This window comes from Heloderma suspectum, chromosome 2 (assembly GCF_057233095.1).
Source record: "Heloderma suspectum isolate Gila_16-S chromosome 2, 16-S_ref, whole genome shotgun sequence".
Taxonomy (NCBI): Eukaryota; Metazoa; Chordata; class Lepidosauria; order Squamata; family Helodermatidae; genus Heloderma; species Heloderma suspectum.
Window position 1 is genome coordinate 338,691,635 of NC_139459.1, and position 19,830 is coordinate 338,711,464.

Below are 19,830 nucleotides of genomic sequence, written 5' to 3' on the forward strand. Positions count from 1 at the left end.
CAACCAAACAAAAGTGAGGATTTTGATTGGTGCCCCATGATCATCTGACTCCCTGGCTTGAAGGGTTTTGCTTTCCAATGGTTTCTGCTACAGCTGGCCTGAAAAGGTTAATACCCCCTCCTCCAACCATGAGGCACAGCGAGTGCTGTGCCAATGCCATTTCCCTGCAACAGTAGCAGTACCTCCGGGAAAGACGTCTGCGCCCCCTGCAACAACAACTAACAATAGCTGTGCGATTTATATTGCACCATAAAGAGCCTGACTGTCAAGGCCGCCTTCAACTCTGGACTTGAACTCTCTACCCTCCCATGTTTTGCAACCACATCTGACTTGGGGTACATAATGACAGTGTTGCTGCATTTTCTTTCCCTGCTTCTGTGCTAAAACAAGAGCCGTGTGAAGCTCCAACAGGACAGGGCAAAAAAAAGAAAGGGAAAAAAAAGAACAACAAACCAAAATGAAGAACTGCCTAATTTAACAGGATTACAGTCCCTCACAAACGCAAACAGTGAAGCGTTTCTTCTTCTAGCCCTCTCATCAAACTGTCTTTTGCTGGGTGTTTTCCTTTTGGTCTCAGGGCTTTTGATGAACTAATTAGCCCACCCAGCCTGGGACAGCCTTTCCTCCTCTTCTATTTTGCTCCTTATCATTTGAGTCTTTAGAAGAACTGTAAGAAGCATCAAATCTTTGGGCTGACACTATATTAAATGGAGCTGATCTTTCATAGAGCTGATCTTTCTTTCTTTCTTTCTTTCTTTCTTTCTTTCTTTCACTTTAGTATAAGTGCGTAGGACCCCAATCCAGATTGGGACAACCATGAATGGGTAGGGGGTGGTCTAAACCTTCCCACTCAGTTGTTTCTCCCCTAAAATTACCCCCACTCCCAATCAGGGTAACAAAAAGCAGGGGAAAGGCTCCACTGACACCAACTGAGTTTTTTCTTTCTTTCTTTAGCCCCTGCACTGGGAGGCAGCAAATTTAAGGGAAGCAGCTGGGTGGGAAGGTTTAAACACTCCCCCTCTATCCATGTGTGGTGGTCCCAGTTCAGATCACAGCTCTGCACACTTACACTAAAGTGAAAAAAAGTTTGAATCAGCTACATACTATGTATTTAACATAGCATGTAGTTAAGCCATATGGTCTGTGTTTGAACCTAGCAGTGTGGCCCAGTGCAGACAGAGCACTTACCCAAGGTTGGTGTTAGCCATGATTTGTTGCCTTGACTCTAGTTAAGATCCCAAATGTACAGTGAAATCATGGTTTTGCTTGCACAGTTAAGTCCTGCCTTGGAGGGCATGTATAGAGAAATAGCAGTGAAACCAGCTTCTCACCTTGCAAGCAGAGAAGCTAGGGACTGCACAAAAAGGGCTTTGACTGGTTGGTAGTGTTAGCTGTTTGTGTTTTGTTTTTAAGTACAAGCATTGTTCCATTTCAACACTACAGCGGGGGAATGCCCCAAAGTAAAGTAAATACTTATATCACTACAAGATTTTAATATTCATAAAATGGCACAAGCATAGGATGGAATCAGTGCTGCTACTCACTGGTGAGATTACAGGCACTTCTCAACAGATATCCAGGGCATCTACACAACCACATTCAAGAAATCATTCCAAGGGAGCCATGAGTTTAGGGGTGGCAACCAAGGCAGGAACAGTTTGTTTCCTCAGTGACATAATATTGCACTTTATGCATTGAGGAGGTGTACAGCATTTCTACTGGAAGCTATCTTCTTCCGTTTTCACTGCAAAATTGAGATCACACCACTACACGAAGAGCATTTCCTTCCTGCTTTTCCACTACATAACCTCTAGGTGGCACTGTGGTGTGGCAGAACAAAGTGAAAAAAGAGTTTCCTTTCGCTTTTACAAATAAATACCTTTCCCCTGCTCTAAACATCTTGCTGAAAGTGCTCTATAGACACAGAAGTGAAGCTGTACGGTCATGACATCGTCTAAAGAACCCATAAACAACCATGAGTAGGGAATGACAAGCACACAATAAATGCCTTGTGTAGAAAAGCTTGTAGTATCCTTGCAACAGAAGCACTACCTTGAGGTGAGGCACACAGATACCCTACCCCACAATATACAAGTAACAACTGCAATAAATATTGCCTAGACAGGCCCTTAACCATATCAAAGGGCTCAACTACATGCTATGTTAAATGTGTGGCATGTAGCTGATCCTAACATTTTTTACATTACTGTGAGCATGTAATGTAAATCGAGATCAAGACCACCACGCACAGGTATGGAGGGGGGGTAAACTTTGCCAAACCCTTGCTCCCCCCACTAAAAAAGAAAAGAAAAAAGGATCAGCTACATACTACACATTTAGGGAGCAGTCCTATGGCCGCTACTCAGTGGCTAGACAGCCATAGGATACGTCAGTTTCCGGGAACCAACCTTCCCCACCACCACGCTGCCTTGCAGGCAGCTCGGAATGGCCCCGCGTTCCATGCTCGGATGAGGAGTGCGGAGCGGCGAAAACAGGGCGTTCCGGGGCAGGGAAGACGGAAATGCTGGTATGACACATCCTATGTGTCGTCCGGCAGCTGCTTCCCCCACTCCACCTTCCCGCAGCTAGACAGCCGAAATTGGCTGTCTAGCCACAAATGCAGGGTGGCTGAAGCACAGAAGGGATGATCCCCTCCACACTTCTCCTGCCCTGCATTAGATAGGCAGTCACATTGCATTGGATTGCATTGGATAGGACTGAGCCCTTAATGTAGCATGTAGTTTAGCGCAAAGTCTAACTCTCTGTTGGGAAACCCACCCTTGCCTCTGTGATGTGTAGCAGGGGTGGGCTGACTACAGGCCTGTGAATCTACTTTGTTTTTTTACAAGAACCCGAGATCCACCAACCAGAACCTGGTGCAATAGGCACACGTATAGTCTTAAAGAATTCTGGAGCCAGGAATTTGTTTTGAGTACCAGAACTGAACACAGTTCACATAGTCCTTCCGCACAAAAATCCCGGTTATCCCAAGCTTCCTTCATTTCAGCAGTATAATTTAGGGTTGGGAGACATTTTTGTTGGTGCTATTTTGAAACAATTGAGAATCAAAAATTCTTGCTGATCTACTGCAAATCACGCAGTGATCTACCAGGTCCACTTTCTGCCTGCCCCTGCTTTGCATGTAGTACCCGCTTTATACTCTGATTAAGGAGAGAACTACACTTTATGTGAGGTTCTGTGATTCTTCAGCAGGAAGGCCTTCTTTTATCATATCAAAAAACTGCAAGTGGTTTCAGGTTGAGCAGAGGGGAGGGAAGCATTCACGGAGTTCTTTAAGCCTTTTCTTCCCAGTTGTATGCCCAAAATCATCACCCCCACCCCACCCCTACTCCCCAGAGATGCTTTTCTCACCAAGGAGTTAACAGTACAGGGTCTCATCCTGTAGCTAGAAAAACAAAAACAGTCGTGCTACTTCATCTCATCCTGTAGTGCTTTGCAGACTAAACAGTCCTGATGCTTTTACTTCCTCTTTGTACAGACACCCACTCAGATACTTTTCATCAAGTTTTCTTGACCTCTCTCTAAGCTCAGCTGTCTGACCAAGAGTCCAATGCCATCCTCTGCTTTGGCAGAAGGTTTGTGCTGTAACAGCTGGTAGCATCCTGCCCCAGGCAATGGTGGAAAAGCTATGCACCCCTCTCCACTTTTCATGTAAAAAGCCTTAGGGCTCTCCCCATTCCATTACTGGAAAATAGGAAGCTGCTTTCTACTGAGTCAGACCATTGGTCCATCTAGCCCGGTATTATCGGCATTGGCTGGGTTCACACACCACGCTAACCCACTCTCAGTGGCTGAGTGTGGGTTGTTGTTGAACTGTGGATCATTTGTTGAACCGTGGGTTAGCATGTTGTCCAAACCCAGGACATTTTCCACAGGGTGGCTCATTAACCGTGCAATGTGGCTTATTTTTCTCGAATGAGCCACTTGAGAATCCATGGTTTGTTGTTGGGTTGTTCACGGTGCTTAACAACCCACACTGCATGGTTGACAAGCTACCCTGCAGAAAATGTCCTGGGTTCAGACAACATGCTAACCCATGGTTCAACAACAACCCATACTCAACTGCTGACAGTAGGTTAGCGTGTTGTGTGAACCCAGTCACTGACTGGCAGCAATGGCTCTCCAGGGTTTCAGGCAGGAATTTTTCCAGCCCTACCTGGAGAGGCTGGGGATTGAACCAGGGCTTTCTGAATGCAAGGCAGGTGCTCTACCAACTGAGCTATGGCCCCTCCCTAAAGCAGGGCTAGTAACCTGCAGCCCTTGGCTTCATTTAATGTGGCCCTCGGCCAAATTTTAGAAGTCCTCTGCAAGCGATTAGCTCAGATCTCTGGCAAGAATCTTGGGCAGGGAGGAAGAGGGAGGGAGAGAATGAAAAGGGGATGGTAGAAAGAGAGAAAACAGGTGGCCTTGCCCATTTTGACTCTGGCCCTGCTCCCAGCTGGCTTTGGCCCCACCCACCACTAACATGCACCCTATCCCCAATAGGTTGCCCTCAAGAAAATACAGCCATCAAGGGGGGGGGGGTCCTTATCCCTTGCTTAAAAGGAATATGTTGTGGCACAAAATTTAAAGTTGAATGATAATTAATAATGATATTGTATGATATTCAAAACCAGAGAAATGCAAGGCAAAGAGATTCAATAAAAATTGTGTTCCAAAGCAGCACAATTCAAAGCACATTTACTCAGAAGTAAGCTCCTTTGACTTCAGCAAATGTTACAATGGAAGCCTATACACATTTACTCAGAAGTCTCACAATGTCCAACGCATCTTCCAGCTTGAATCCCTGCTAATTGTCCTTTTTAAATTACAATTATGTTTAGTTCACTTTACTAATTTCTATCCCACGTTTCTGTACAAAATACACTCGAGGCAACATATAATAAAACCAACATCAAAACAAGAATCTACATGGAAAAAGACAAGCATTTCGTCAAGGCAGTCATTAAAGTCTAAAAGCTTTAAAGTGGGACTCACCACAGCACACACTGGGGTCCCAGGTAGCCTCCCATCCAGGCACTGACCAGATCCAAAGCTGCTTAGCTTGATCAAAGTAGCTACATGAGGTGCTTTCAGACCACAGCCCTGAAATGGTTTAGCTTTGCTCTTATTCAGTGATCAAGCTGAGTACTGCAAAGCATCAAGGCCAGAGCAAACCTTCCGGATTGCCGCCTGTGCTGGGAGCACATCAGGGCTACTAGACCCAGCTGCATCCTGCCCAGGTTCCCACCGGCTCTCCTTAAGGAAGTAGGAAGAGGCTTCTGGTCAGCAGCTGCTTCCGCTCCGTGTTCATGTCTATTTCTTAGACATGAAATAGTTGCTTGCCTAACCTGGACTTAGGGTGGCCAGATGTAAGAGGACAGGGCTCCTGCACTTCTAACAGTTGTGTAGATGGGGGAATTTCCCTCTTCTATACAACTATTATTGGTTCAGGAGCCCTGTTCTCTCTTCTACCTGGCCACCCTTCCTGAATTATTGATTACTCTTTTATGGTTAGACTTTTTAGGCAGGCCTACCATCTGGGGCTTACATAGCCCCTAACCCAACCTTCCTCAACTTGGGAGTCCTCCAGATGTTTTGGACTTCAACTCTCATCAGCCCCAGCCAGGATGGGCAATGGATAGGAATGCTCAGAGTTGTACTCCAAAACATCTGGAGGTTGGGGAAAGCTGCTCTAACCTGTCCTTGTGTAATCCAGGACCTTTGGGGAGCGGGCCCCTAGAAGATCTCAAGTTCAATCCCCGGCAACTCCAGGTAGGCTGGAAAAACTCCTGCCTGAAACCCTGGAGAGCCACTGCTGCCAGTCAGTGTCGACAGTACTGGGCTACATGGACCCATGGTCTGACTCACTATAAGGCAGCGTCTTATGTTCCAATGTATCAGTACCTTCCTCCTCCTCAAATGAAGCGTCAGTCCTGCAAGGAGTACTAATCTACCCAGACACCTAATGGCATCTTACGCATTAGCCATCCAATAGCATTTTACACAATCCTGCAAGAGCCCAGGTGTTAACCCTCCAACAAGCCATGCCACCCAGGTTTGGACAACACGACAAACCATGGCCAGGCAGTGATTATGCAAATCATGTCCAGCACCCGCCATGGGTCACAACAAGCCACCGTGGCTTGTCTAAGCCATGTCAAAGAGGGAATCTCAAAATGTACTACAGCTTTTCATGCCTCTGTGGGGTAAGCAGCATCTGCTGAAATGAGCTCTTCAGTACACTTACATCAGCCTGCCCCAACCAGGTGCCCTCCATATGTATTAGACTGCAACTCCTATCATTTCCATGCTGGCTGGCCATGATGGGAGTTGCAATCCAACACAACTGGAGGGCAGCAGGTGGGGGCAGACTGCCTTAAATTAAACAATACACACACATTCTTGAGTGCAGGCCAATGGCCTATTTAACATTGGCAACGCAGCTTCTAAACAGGAAGCTTTCCCATTCCCAACCCTTGCTTTATGCTCCATTTCCCTCATTAGCCACTTGGAGAGCTTGTACAGAATGGCTGCATTCAAGAGATCCTTCAAACTGAACAAGCCTTGTGCCCACTGTTCTCTCTTCTCCCTTCACATATGTGCCTTAACACATTACTTCCTCTTTTGTCCAAGCCATAGGTTTCCTAAAAACCTGGGTTGCAAACCACAGTTTGATTGTAGTTTGCAGGCAAAACATGGTTTGATCAAACCATGATCAAACCAAGTTTGCTATATTCAGACATAGTGGCAAACCATGGACTGATCAAAACAGGAAGTAATGTATTGAGCCCTGTGCGTTAGGGCAGGAGGGAGGGTGCAAGCATGAGGGTCATTCTTGACTGGTTGGGAGGATCATCTGAATGCAATCACCATAACTTCTTTCTTCTTTTTTGTAACTATCCAATCTGCAACAATTGCATGATCATATAAAAACAGAGATGTCACGAACGATCCCAATAGCAATGGTGGCAACAGCAACAGGACAGTCACATTTAACCAGCCACATTGTCATTTGAAAGCTGGGTTCCCTGCAGTTGAAATGCAAGAAAAAGGGAAGATGCCAGGTTACCCCATAGCCAAAAGGTTATGAAGGTGTGGTGATTTGCCAAATATGTTTCGGCATCTTGACACTGAAACTTTCCTCATCTGCAAAAACTCAGATATATAACTACATTTTTTGTTTTGTTTTCCTTTTAATGAGGGGAAATAGAAGATGCTGAATCTTACATGACCCAGAACAAACATACCTGACTGCTATAGGCTCAGTCTGGTAGGAGTCCACAATCTATGCAATGGCAGCAGTAGAATGTCTGCTGGTGAACTGTTTAGAGCTACAGCCAGAAATCTGTGGAATACCTGGAGTTCAGGCAACCTTTAAAAGAAATGGGGTGGAAGGGTAAAGTTAATGTACCACTGCCAGGAAATGGTCAGTATATGCTAAACATAAGTGTTCCTATTACACACAAAGACAAAATACACATCTAGGGTTGCTGGGATGCAACCTGGAGATGTTGCATTTCTTTTTAAATATTATGAGGGTGTGGGATGCGGTCATGACTGCTCTTGCCCCATTCCTCCACCATCCCCCAGAGTTAGGCAGAAAGTAGTTCTCCAGATGTTTTTGACTTCAACTCCCAGCATTCCTGACCATTGGCTCTGCTGGGAGGGGATTCTGGGAGTTGAAGTCCAAAACATCTGGAGATCTAACTTCTGCCCACCCACCTCTCCTCTTTTCTGGTGTTGTAAGTGGCACTCCATTTCTGTCCCACAGCAGACGGAGAGGGGATCAACTGAAAAACGGAGCAGGAGAAGCCAGAACCACATCATCTCCTATAGCTGTATAACTTTTAAGGCGAAACATCAGCAGAACAAATTGAGAACATAGAGAGAGTGCAGAAGGACATTGGTGGGCTTGCTTGATAGGCTACTGGTATTGAGAAACGGTTTATAAATACATATTCTCTTGTATTGAATTATAGATTGTAAGCCCCTAAGACCGGCTCCTTCCCTCTTGTAGTTTGCAAATCTCTATGCACATAGCTGACATTATATATATAATGTCATAAATATATAAATAATATAACATAACATAATATATATAACTAGAAAATGGACTTGGTTTCACCCAGGTTGGAATAGCCCTTAGTTTGATACAGCAAAGTCTTCAAACAAACGTCCGCAGCTGTCAGGCTTGGACACATTGTACTCATCCTATCTGAGTGAAGCCATGCATGCTGGTGCACCCTTATAGCCTCCTGACGGAGAGGTCTGTCCACTCCATTCTCCTGATGGGGCTGCCCCACAGCAGGGGGGAAGGGCAGGCGTATAACTCTGTCCCTCGGACTACCTGGCTTCAAACTATATTGATTGTAAAGCTATGCACTAGTTAGAGAAGTCTGCCACCTAGTGACTGAAGATAGTACTGCAGGCTAGAAACAGACAGATACATTTAAATTACTATTAATTCATGCATTTAAAAAACCAAATAACCCCAAAGTGCAGACCCCTAGGGTTCCCTTATTATACATGCTGTATGTCAGGTGTCTAGGTTTCACTGTCTTGGTCCTATGGCACTGACAAACAGACAGACACACATACATCCTCTTTTATTATTATAGATATAAGACATAGGAACAGCTCAAAACAAATATATGCTGGATTTTAAGTTCATTTTTTAAAAATTCTTGCACTCATTGATCATTTTCTATAGAAGTGTATGTATTCTACACATCCATACAACTACACTTTCCAAACACAGCATTTAATAGCAGATGCAGAATTTTGAGCATCTCAGAATTCTATGTGACAGGCTGGTGTTTGGTCTAAGAATGCTCTCTAAGGTCATATCCAGACTAGAGACAGGCTGAAAATTCTCCTTTGGAAACTTTGGGTTGAACAAGGGGGCGGAAAGGGGTTGCAGGCAAAATGGAGGCTGGGATGATTCCAAAGGGAGGCAGGTACTCCTATCCCCAAGTATTTCTGACCACCCCATTTGCCACTTCCCCAGCTTTCAGTCACAGTATATTAAGATCCTATATAACACGGATTCAATCCTTGCTCCCCTAAAAATGGTCTTTCCTCCCACACTTCTCTCCACCCCTGAAGGGGGTAATCCTCCCCTTCAGTTTTCAGGGGCAAAGGCAGAACTCACCAGGCTGGTGTAGCACTCCTTCTGGTGGTTGCCGGCTGCCATATTTTCCCCCAAAAGTCTTGCAGAGCAACACTACATGATGACATATCAAAGCTCAGACCAGGACTTGTGGAGAGAGAAAAATAGTGCCTCCTTAGCTGGTGCTGGGGCCTTCCATTTTTTCCCATCATGGTATCACTGCCTCATTATTCTTACAGACATTTGGGGCAGGAGCAGGATGGCTGCTGACTGGGAGGAACATCACACGAGCAACTGAGTTTTGCCTTCACCCCACCCCAAATATCACTGCACCCTCAAAAGCCCCCATGGTACGCCCTCCACATTCAAATGTGGCCTCAAAAGTGGAGCCATTTTCAGCCTACCCTAATCCAGACCCTGCCCTCCCTGGCTTCTGACCTGTAGAGCAGTAGAGCACTGAATTCAGACTTTTTTTTTTGCTTACCATCTGGACTGCCTGGGCTTCATTTCTCTTCTCAGTCAATGAACCTCAAGCTGTAAAAACACAATACACAGAATGTAAAGAGAACATTTTTTCTTAGGCAAAGCAAACGCAATTCACTCTGGGCCTACAATCAGGGCTTGCCTGTTCCAGCTCAGCACAGGAGGCCTGTTGCTTTGATATGTGTAGCTGGGGCATGAAATTGGGAAATGACATCACTTACCACAACACGATGAGTTCCTTAGAGGAAGGGTGAGGGGAAAACTGTAAGAAATGAATGAACCAAGAGACCCTCATGCACACAAAAAACAAGCATCTTCCATCAGTACAACCAAGGCCAGTGTCAGAAGCAGGCATCATGGGGCACTACCCTTCTCTGGGCATGCAAGCAGGGACCAGCATGAGAAAACAGAGCAGCTTCTTCCACTTGCCTTGTGTTCTCCCGCTGCGTGCCTTTTACAGATTGGGTCCAGAAGGAGAGGGCACATGAGTGGGCAGCAGGAACAGAACCACCCAAAGAGCTTCAGCTATGGGGTGGTATAGAAACGTAATAAGTAAGTGGGGGGGGGGCACTGTGGACATCTTGCCCAAGGCACCCCCAAAACCCAGAGCTGGCACTGAGTGCAACATTGTGGCTCAGAACATTATTAACTCTAAAAAGTGAGCACTGGCAGACAAGACTGATCAGCCAAAATCACAGGAGACAGACCTACCGAATGGATGCAAGCCGTGATCCATCAAAGGGTGCGTCCCTGACTAAAAGGTAAGTGCACTTCCGACTGACGGATGCTGGGAGCAAGTAGCAGGTCAAGCCCTGCCCGTGACCCTCCCAAAGTGTCTAGCTGGCCACTGTTGGGAGACCGAATCCTGGAACTAGGTGGGTCTTTGGTCTGATGTGACATGTTAGGAATGGTTAAAAAGGGATTGAAAACCAAGTGGCTAGTAGCAGAAGTCCTTTATATAAATCAATGATGCGTCCCTACATTGGGAAGACTGTGCACAGGTCCAGTCACTCCATCTGAGCAGGAAAAGGTGCAAAAAAGGTAGCCAAAATGATTGCGGATTTCGACCATCTTCTCTATGAGGAATGTCTAAAGCATTTGAGAGTTTTTAGTTTAGAAAAAGTATTACTATTGTGGGGCAGCATTATAAAGGTTTACAAAATTATGTGGAGAGGGAGTAAATACACAGAAATCCGGATTTGGGGGTGGGGGGTTAAAAAAAATGTAATAATGAATACATGAATGACCAAAGACTATTTATTACATTTCTATATTGCCCAATCACCGAAGCTCTCTATAAACACACACACGCCAACACCTTACATCAGAGCAATGTTGTTTTTATTATTATTTTAGGGCGCAATCCTATGCATGTTTAGACAGAAAAGGCCTACAACTCCCAGCATTCCCTGGCTGGGGAATGCTGGGAGTTGTAGGCCTTTTCTCTGTCTAAACATGCATAGGATTGTGCCCTTATTTATTTATTTCATTTCTATACCACCCAATAGCCGAAGCTCTCTGAGTGGTCCACAAAAATGTTGTAAACCCAGAATGTATTAACTCAAAAAACATGAGCACAACACATAATTAACTTCCAGAATTCACGGCCACAGGATATTGTGATAGCCACAAGCTTTGCTGTTGTTGTTGTTCAGTCGTTCAGTCGTGTCCGACTCTTCGTGACCCCATGGACCATAGCACGCCAGGCCTTCCTGTCCTGCGCTCTCTCCCGGAGCGTGCTCAAGTTCATATTCATTGCATCCGTGATGCTATCTAGCCATCTCATCCTCTGCCGTCCCCTTCTCCTTTTGCCTTCAGTCTTTCCCAGCATCAGGGTCTTTTCCAGGGAGTTGTCTCTTCGCATTAGGTGGCCAAAATATTGGAGCTTCAGCTTCATTATCTGTCCTTCCAATGAGCACTCAGGGTTGATTTCCTTTAGGATGGACTGATTTGACCTCCTTGCAGTCCAGGGCACTCGTAAGAGTCTTCTCCAGCACCACAGTTCGAAAGCATCAATTCTTCGACGCTCAGCCTTCCTTATAGTCCAGCTCTCACAGCCATACATTACTACTGGGAAAACCATAGCTTTGATTAGACGGACCTTTGTCGGCAAGGTGATGTCTCTGCTTCTTACTATGCTGTCTAGGTTGGCCATAGCTTTCCTCCCAAGGAGCAAGCGTCTTTTAATTTCATGGCTACAGTCACCGTCTGCGGTGATCTTGGAGCCCAAGAAAGTAAAATCTGTCACTGCTTCCATTTCTTCCCCTTCTATATGCCAGGAAGTGATGGGGCCAGATGCCATGATCTTCGTTTTTTTAATGTTGAGTTTCAAACCAGCTTTTGCACTCTCCTCTTTCACCCTCAACAACAGGCTCTTGAGATCCTCTTCGCTTTCTGCCATTAGGGTGGTATCGTCTGCATATCGGAGGTTGTTGATAATTCTCCCAGCAATCTTAATTCCGACCTCTGATTCATCCAACCCGGCATTTCTCATGATGTACTCTGCATATAAGTTAAATAAGCAGGGTGACAATATGCAGCCTTGTCGTACTCCTTTCCCAATTTTGAACCAATCGGTTGTTCCATGTCTGGTTCTTACTGTTGCTTCTTGACCCTCGTACAGGTTTCTCAGGAGACAGGTAAGGTGGTCTGGTACTCCCATCACTTTCAGAATTTGCCACAGTTTGTTGTGATCCACACAATCAAAGGCTTTAGCGTAGTCAATGAAGCAGAAATAGACGTTTTTCTGGAATTCTCTTGCTTTCTCCATGATGCAGCGAATGTTGGCGATTTGATCTCTAGTTCCTCTGCCTCTTCGAAACCCAGCTTGTACTTCCGGTAGTTCTCGGTTTGCATACTGATGAAGCCTAGCTTGTAGGATTTTGAGCATCACCTTGCTGGCATGTGAAATGAGCGCAATTGTGCGGTAGTTTGAACACTCTTTGGCGTTGCCCTTCTTTGGAATTGGAATGTAAACTGACCTTTTCCAGTCTTGTGGCCACTGTTGAGTGTTCCAGATTTGTTGGCATATTGAATGCAGCACTTTAACAGCATCATCTTTTAGGATTTTAAATAGCTCGGCTGGAATACTGTCATCTCCGCTAGCTTTGTTGTTACTAATGCTTCCTAAGGCCCACTTGACTTCACTCTCTAGGATGTCCGGCTCAAGTTCAGTGACCGCACTATCATGGCTATCAGGGACATTCAGATCTTTCCTGTATAGATCAGACCAGTTCATGGTTCCAAAGAGCCAGCCATGCCCATTTCCAGATTACTGCATTCATGCCCCGTTCCCCCCCACCGCCGCCTTTTCCCTTCCTCCTCCACAGTCAGTCAACATTCAGTAGCCACTGAGCATGTTCAGGCCTCACTGAGCTGTTTGGGGTTTTTCTCCCCTTTATAGACTTTTTTTTGGTAGTTCTACAAACCCTGGAACTCCCTCACACCCGCTGACAACTTTCCTCCTGTGTGTGAATGGTGCCATTGCACAAAGGCACTCACACTCTGAACATAAAAAAACAGAGGGGATGATTGCCAACAAAACCTCCATATTCCTCTGAATATCAGACACTAGAGGACAAACAGCAGGGGAGAGGGCTGCCTTTATGCCTTTCCTTCTAAGCTTCCCAGAAGCATCTGGTGAGCCACGGTGGGGAAACACGGGGATGGACTTTGGCCTAATCTGTCTAGCAGGGCACTTCTTACATTCTCATGATCCAGCAAGGGAATTCTTATGTTCAAAAACAACAGAGCTTTGTGGCGCCTTAAAGACTAACACATTTATTCTGGGACCAAGCTTTCATGGACATGGTCTACTTTATCAGATGCCAGCATCACTATCCTCAAAAGCTTGTGTAGAATAAATGTGTAGCTCTTTCAGATGCCACAAGATTCTTCGTTGTTTTGGCTGCAGCAGACAACACGGCTACCCCTCTGAAAATTTGCTGATGTTCAAGGCTCATAACCCAAACCAGCCTTCTCCATCCTGGTGCCCCCCAGATGTGTTGGACTGCAACTTCCATCATTCCCAGCTAGTTGGCTGGGAATGATGGGGATTGTAGTCCAATACATCTGGAGGGCGCCAGGATGGGGAAGGCTCATAGCCCAAACAGACCTCAGAACACTGACTAGCTTGCGCCGAGGCCAGTGCAAACTTATCCTTTGCTTGTCCTTTGCAGGGACAAAGGGAGCTGCCTTCTCCTGAGTCAAACCATCTGTCCACCTAGCCTTGTATCGTTGACACAGTTTTGTTGACACTGATGGGCAGCAGTGGCTTTCCAGGGTCTCAGGCAGGATTCTTTCCTAGCCCTATCTGGAGATGCCAGGAATCGAACTGGGACTTTCTGCATGCACAGCATGCACCCTACCACTGAGCTACATACCCTCCCATAAGATCACAAGTTAAAGAAGGGTAAGCTGAGCCCAGCTATACAAAGGCTAGGCAATCCTGTGAAACAATACAGGGAGCGTCTCCCTTGCCAGAGTCAAGTTTTGGCTAGTCTTCTGCTTCACCTTTCCAAAGGCGGAGAGGAGAGGGACAGAGAAGATCCTCAGCTCCGTCAGCCCCAGGGGAGAGGATTCCGTTGGCATGGTGACAGTCGGCCCTCGCTTCCTTTTAACTAACAAGAATAAAAATGTTTTGTTCTCATTAAGGAAAAATAGAACTACATTCCTGATTGGTGAGTAATGTCTCTGCCCCTGAGTTAATCTCCCAGAACACTGTGGCAGCCTGGAACTGCTCCCAGCTCAACCCACTCTACCACTTTCTCCTGAGCCTCTCTAGATACTGTGAAGAGGAGAGTTCCCCCCCCCCCAACCTAGGGTGAGGCCCATGTTCTCCCCTACCACTTCATGCCAGGTATTTCCTTAAACTGCCCAAGGGGGCACATGATCACCAGGCTGGTTGGGTGGTGGTTGCATGCAATTCATCAACTCTCACTTGTGATAGGGCTGATAACACCAGCAAGGCTCATACTTTTCAGCAGGTCTTGTTTTGATTTTGTTTTTAAAATTTTTACGACAGGCTTATAAACTAGTAGTTTTCCAACATTTTACGTCAGGGAAAGTTTTTTACATGCCTCTTGCATGCTGAAGCATCTACCACAAATTCTTGCACATTGCAAAGGATCCCGGGGGCACGTTCTTGGAAGCAAATGAATTCAAAGCACACCCTAGAATACACACAACACTCTTCTGTGTCTACATCAGTCTGTCAGACATTCTCAGATGACAACTTCTGGCTCAAAATTAGAGGAGGAGGGAACAAAACTAAGGTACGTGTGAAAAGAGAAGCAAAAGAGCTCCCTGTCTTTACCATCTTCCCTGCTGTTGTCAGTTTTGCAGCAGTGGCTGCAAGCTCTTCCCAAAAGCCCCCTTGCAGTGGCACGTTGAGGGGAAAGATCAGTAGTGCCAAGGAAGCGATTTCTCAGGGAAGTTTATTTGCCAATCCAGACCTTCCCATTGCCATTACTCCCCCCTACCCCCACCACAATATGTTCCCAAGGAACCTCACGGTTCAAAAATGACTGATTCTCAGGTTTTGCAAAGCTAAATTAGCTTTCTGGGGAGCTAAGTTGTGTTGTGATACCCTTTGCTTTGATCGAGCAAGATCAGTGCATGCAAAGTTTATCTCGACTACCAGTAGCATTTGTGGAGCAAACATGAAGGAATAACAACAATAACGATAATCATAGAACCATAGAATAGTAGGGTTGGAGGGGCCTACAAGACCATCGAATCCAACCCCCCGCTCAATGCAGGAATCCAAGTCAGAGCATCCCGGACAGATGGCTGTCCAGCCTCGTCTTGAATGCCTCCAGTGCGGGTATATATGCCTGTATAATAGGTTTGTCCAGAGTCATGTCTTGGCCTCCTGTGTTTATTCCCAAGATCAGCCTTCCCCAGCCTAGTGCCTTCCAGATGTGATGAGGATGGTAGTTGTCTGACGCATCTGGAGGGCAGCAAGTTGGGGAAGGCTGCCCTAGATCTTCCCAGCTTTGACAGACGACTCTTGGATCTCCTCCCCCACCCCCTTACCTTATGCTACAACAATCTTGTCATTCTAACTGAGGATATCTCTAGTCTACAAACTCAGAACATTATTACACTAGTTTAACTGTAACTGCGGGGGAACTGCTTTCCCCAAAGAATCCTGCGAATGGCTTTCCCCAAAGAATCCTGGGAATTGTAGTTTGGCAAGGTTGCTGAGAATTCTCTGTTAGCAGGAATCTTCAACACTCCCTGCAGAGCTGTGGTTCCCAGGAGTTTCTGGGAGAGGGAATGAACACCAGATTAATGATTATCTGTAGTGTAGAACTGCTGCAAGCATCATTGCATTGGACTGAATTAAACTGGCTTCTTCTTCTGCAACCTCGAAATCAGCCAGGAGTAGCTCTGTCGCCTGAATTTCCCCTTCTCTTTTTATGCCCACAAGAATGCGCCTTGTGTATTCTGCTAGCAAACAGTTCCTACTCTTACAATGCCAATTCTCTGGCAGGCGGCAGATGGGCCCTCAAAGCCATCTGTGATAGGAGCAATTAGCACAAATGCCAAGAGGAGATAGTTTCCCAACTGACAACATGGGCAAGTTATTTCCAGCGGAGAAGGAGTTGAGTTCCAATAGGCCCAGGCAGGCATTTCACACCCTGGCAGCCAGCTTGCTCTCCGCCTCAGGGTAGGAAGTTCTTCTGCACAGCTTATCCTCGGACAGACAAAGGGCCTTCTCACAAGACACCTCTCTGGGAGGAGGCAGCTGAATGAACAATGATGCAAACCAACCTTGGCTAACAAGCACTGCCCAGTGTCCATTAGCTCAAATTTCTCCCAGTCCAGTGAGCAAAGCTGAAGAGGTTGCAGTGCTGGTTTCTACCTCCAAAGCAATTTAGGATAGCTGTGGGAATTATTGCATACGCACGCACGCAGGCTCACACACAGACACAAGCACTGGCCAGAAAGGGAGGCCATGGGAACAGAACACAACTGCGGAAAAGGCACACCCAGAAGTAGCTGACAAGCACTAAATCATACTAGAACTCAGAGTCATGCAATGAAATGGATCAGCAATGGATTCTGGACACACAAAAGCAATGCACAATTGGTTTATAGCAAGGGTGGTAAACCTTGTATCCTCCACATGTTTTGGACTACAACTCCCATAGCCCCTGACCATTAGCCATGCTGGAAGTTGTGGTCCAAAGAATCTGGAAGACATCAGGTTGCCCACCGGTTGTTAACATTCTCCAGGTTAGTAGAAAGCACTCGGCATCCAGCTCCAAGCACTCTCTGACAGACAGAGTCAGAGAGACTTTCTTGTCTGCCCAAAGCTTTTGTAAGGGTCAAAACAGGAGGCGGCAAATAATCTGTCAGACTAACCTCTGTTGATAAGTATAAGTAAGTATTTCAGTTTACACAGGAATCTCTTGTCAACAGGCAAACTGGACAGGTAACTGCTTTGTAGCTATACCAACAGCAAGGTTATCTAAGCAATGCACACATTTCGGGTTACTTTAGGTACATAGGATGTTGTGGCATTTAAGAAATTAAGGGCACAGTCCTATGGGGATGGCCGTAAGCCTCCAAACTTGGCCATCCAAAGCAGATTGGGAGGCGCAGCGGAGGCAATCTTTGCCTCCGTGCTCCTCCCGCTCTGTGTTTAGCTGAGACATCAGGAAGGGAGAGGGAAGGAGGCTGGGGAGGCCTGGGGATATGGTATAAGCCATCCCTCCCCACCCTGCCCACTGAAACACCCCCCTTTCTGTTCCCTCCAAAGTCACCTTTGCGACCTCAGAGAGGCAGCCAGTGCAGTTCTCTCCATGCCGGCTGGGCAGGGGGGGAGCTCAGACTCCTGGGTCTGAGGTCAGAGCGTTATCTCCAACCTCGAATCCAGGAATCCAAACTATCTTATGGCCCCACAGCCTCTGTCTAGGGGCCATAGGATTGTTCTCTAAGGCTGTTTCTACACGAGGCATTTACCGTGCACTTGTGATTGGTCACTCACTGAAGTTCATGGGTCCTCTACATAACATAGTCATCCTCCAGGGCACCTTCTACTCTTTGCAACCTTTATCGCAGTGTTTTTCATGATGATGAACGTCTGACATTTCTCCCTCCTCCCGCTATGAACCGTGGTAAATCTATGGTGTAGTGATGAAATGGTGTTTTATCACAGCAATACCACAGCCCTATCAAGTGGCTGTATAATGAAACATATAGAACTCAAAAGATAAGTGGGGGGAAGGGGGGAGGGAAGCACATGTAAAGGGCCGATCTTAATCCTGCAAAGAATCCGGAAGCAAAAGCCCAGTAAAATTGTGGGATAAAAAGCCTCTGTGTGGAGAAGCACTTAAATCTCTTTCAGATGGACAAACATATCTTTTTAATGCCTTACTGCAACATAAGGGAGAAGGGAAACATAAGTGCCAAGGAGATAGCTTTGCTGCAATACATAATCTGCTTATCATAAAAAATACACGCTTAAGGGATGAGTACTTCATGCTGCAGAGGGGGGTGGACTAGAAGGGGAAACACTATCATTTTTTAAATCTGATGTAAGCTGCCTTGAGCTCTCTGTATTTAAAGGCAGGATAAAAATCTTACAATAAATTAACAAGAGATCAAGTGTTTCTGGATCCCCTGCAACAGATTAGTAACCAATGTGTTTTCTGTTATCTGGAAAGAAAGCAAGTGCTTCATTGCATCATAAGAAAATAAGAGGAGCCATGTGGGTAACACTAAAAGGTCTGCCTAGTCCAGCATTCTGTTTTCCACCATGACCATACAGTTCACAGAGTTGGAGGAAGCTATATAGGCCATCCAATCCAACCCTCTGCTCAGTGCTGGAAAGCTAGAGCATCCCCAACAGTTGGCTGTTCAGCCTCTGCTTGAAGATCTCCAGAAAAAGGGAGAGAAAGAGCGTGCACGCACACACAGAGAGTAATTGGTTCCGTTCACTGGTGCAGTGGTCACTTTTGAAGTGCAGGTGCTCATCATGACAGAGCCCCTAGCCACATGCCCCAAGGAGAGTCCAAAATTGCAGACATCTGTATCGATCCATATCAACAAACCAGTTCTAGGCATTTTCACCAGCTAGAAGCAGGTCTTTTGTCAAGCACACGAGTCTTAATTGCCCATTCAAGACCAAGCCATCCCCAAATGCTTTACATTACAACAAGAAACAATATATTGTTGCTGGGAAAACTCTTTTCCCTCCCAGCTAGTGTAGGGATTACAGCTAAGCTCAGAAGGAGCAGGGAATTCTGAGGGGGGTGGCAGATGACATCAGCAACCCTGCTAATAAAAAAAGAGCTGACGCTGGGTCTCTGCAAGTCCTTGCTCCAATATACCACGGCATGTGGGAACTAATAAACAAGAAATGAAGACAACCACCCTGAATACATACCCAGCCTTGACCCCAGCAACTGATATTAAAAGAGTGTGGAACCTGTGGCCCTCCAGTTGTTGTTGGACTAAAATTCCCATCATTCCAGACCACTGGCCATGCCAGTTGGGACTTACGGGAGCTGGAGTCCAACAATACCTGGAGGCCCCAAGGTTCCCTTCCCTGCCAGGTATTCAGAGATATGCTGCCTCTGAGCATGAACTTTTCCGCTTGAAATTGCCATAACTAATTGATCTATTGTCCACAAATTTGTCTTATCCTTTTTAAAAGTCGTCAAATGTGGAACAAGATGATAAGAGACACACATGGATGCCACTGAAAGCAGCAGGCCCATGTCTCTTCCTCCTCTCTCTCCTTCTCTCTCTGCAGGGAAAACAAAACATGTGACATGATGTCATTCTGCAATGAGTTTCCCCACCCCCATTTCACTGGCTGTGACCAGTGGGGTTGGGGAAATTTGGGATGCAATGACATATCATTTGTTTTACTTCTTGGTACCAGAGGTGGAAACAGGGGGAGGGAGACATGGTGTTGCTGGCTCTCCCCCAGCAGTGGGAGGAAGGGAGAAAGAAAGGGGATGGCAGAGAGAGAGAGAAAAGGGATGGCAGAGAGAGAGAGGAAAAAAGGGGTGGCAGAAAGAGAGAGAGAAGGGGCTGTCCCACCCACTTTTGACTCTGGCTCCACCCATCACTGGCTTTCAACCCACCCACTACCAGCATGAGACCCCCAAGAGATTACCACCAAAGGAATGAGATCTTCAACAGAAAAAAGATTCCCCACCTGATTTAAATGTCACCCAGACAGGAATTTCACCATGCGCAGCATTTTCCCTCATAGT

At 46.2% G+C, this 19,830-nt stretch overlaps 1 protein-coding gene across 1 annotated transcript in view; it reads right to left on the bottom strand.

Moving 5' to 3' along the window:
- Nucleotides 1-19,830, bottom strand: part of PLXNB1 (plexin B1) — a 184,922-nt gene that overhangs the window by 148,771 nt on the left and 16,321 nt on the right. The window contains exons 2-3 of the mRNA XM_084840675.1: nt 9,597-9,646; nt 7,251-7,375 (exon numbers count right to left, since the gene is read on the bottom strand). The gene's annotated coding sequence lies outside the window, so the exon portion shown is untranslated. The remainder of the gene's footprint in view (nt 1-7,250; nt 7,376-9,596; nt 9,647-19,830) is intronic.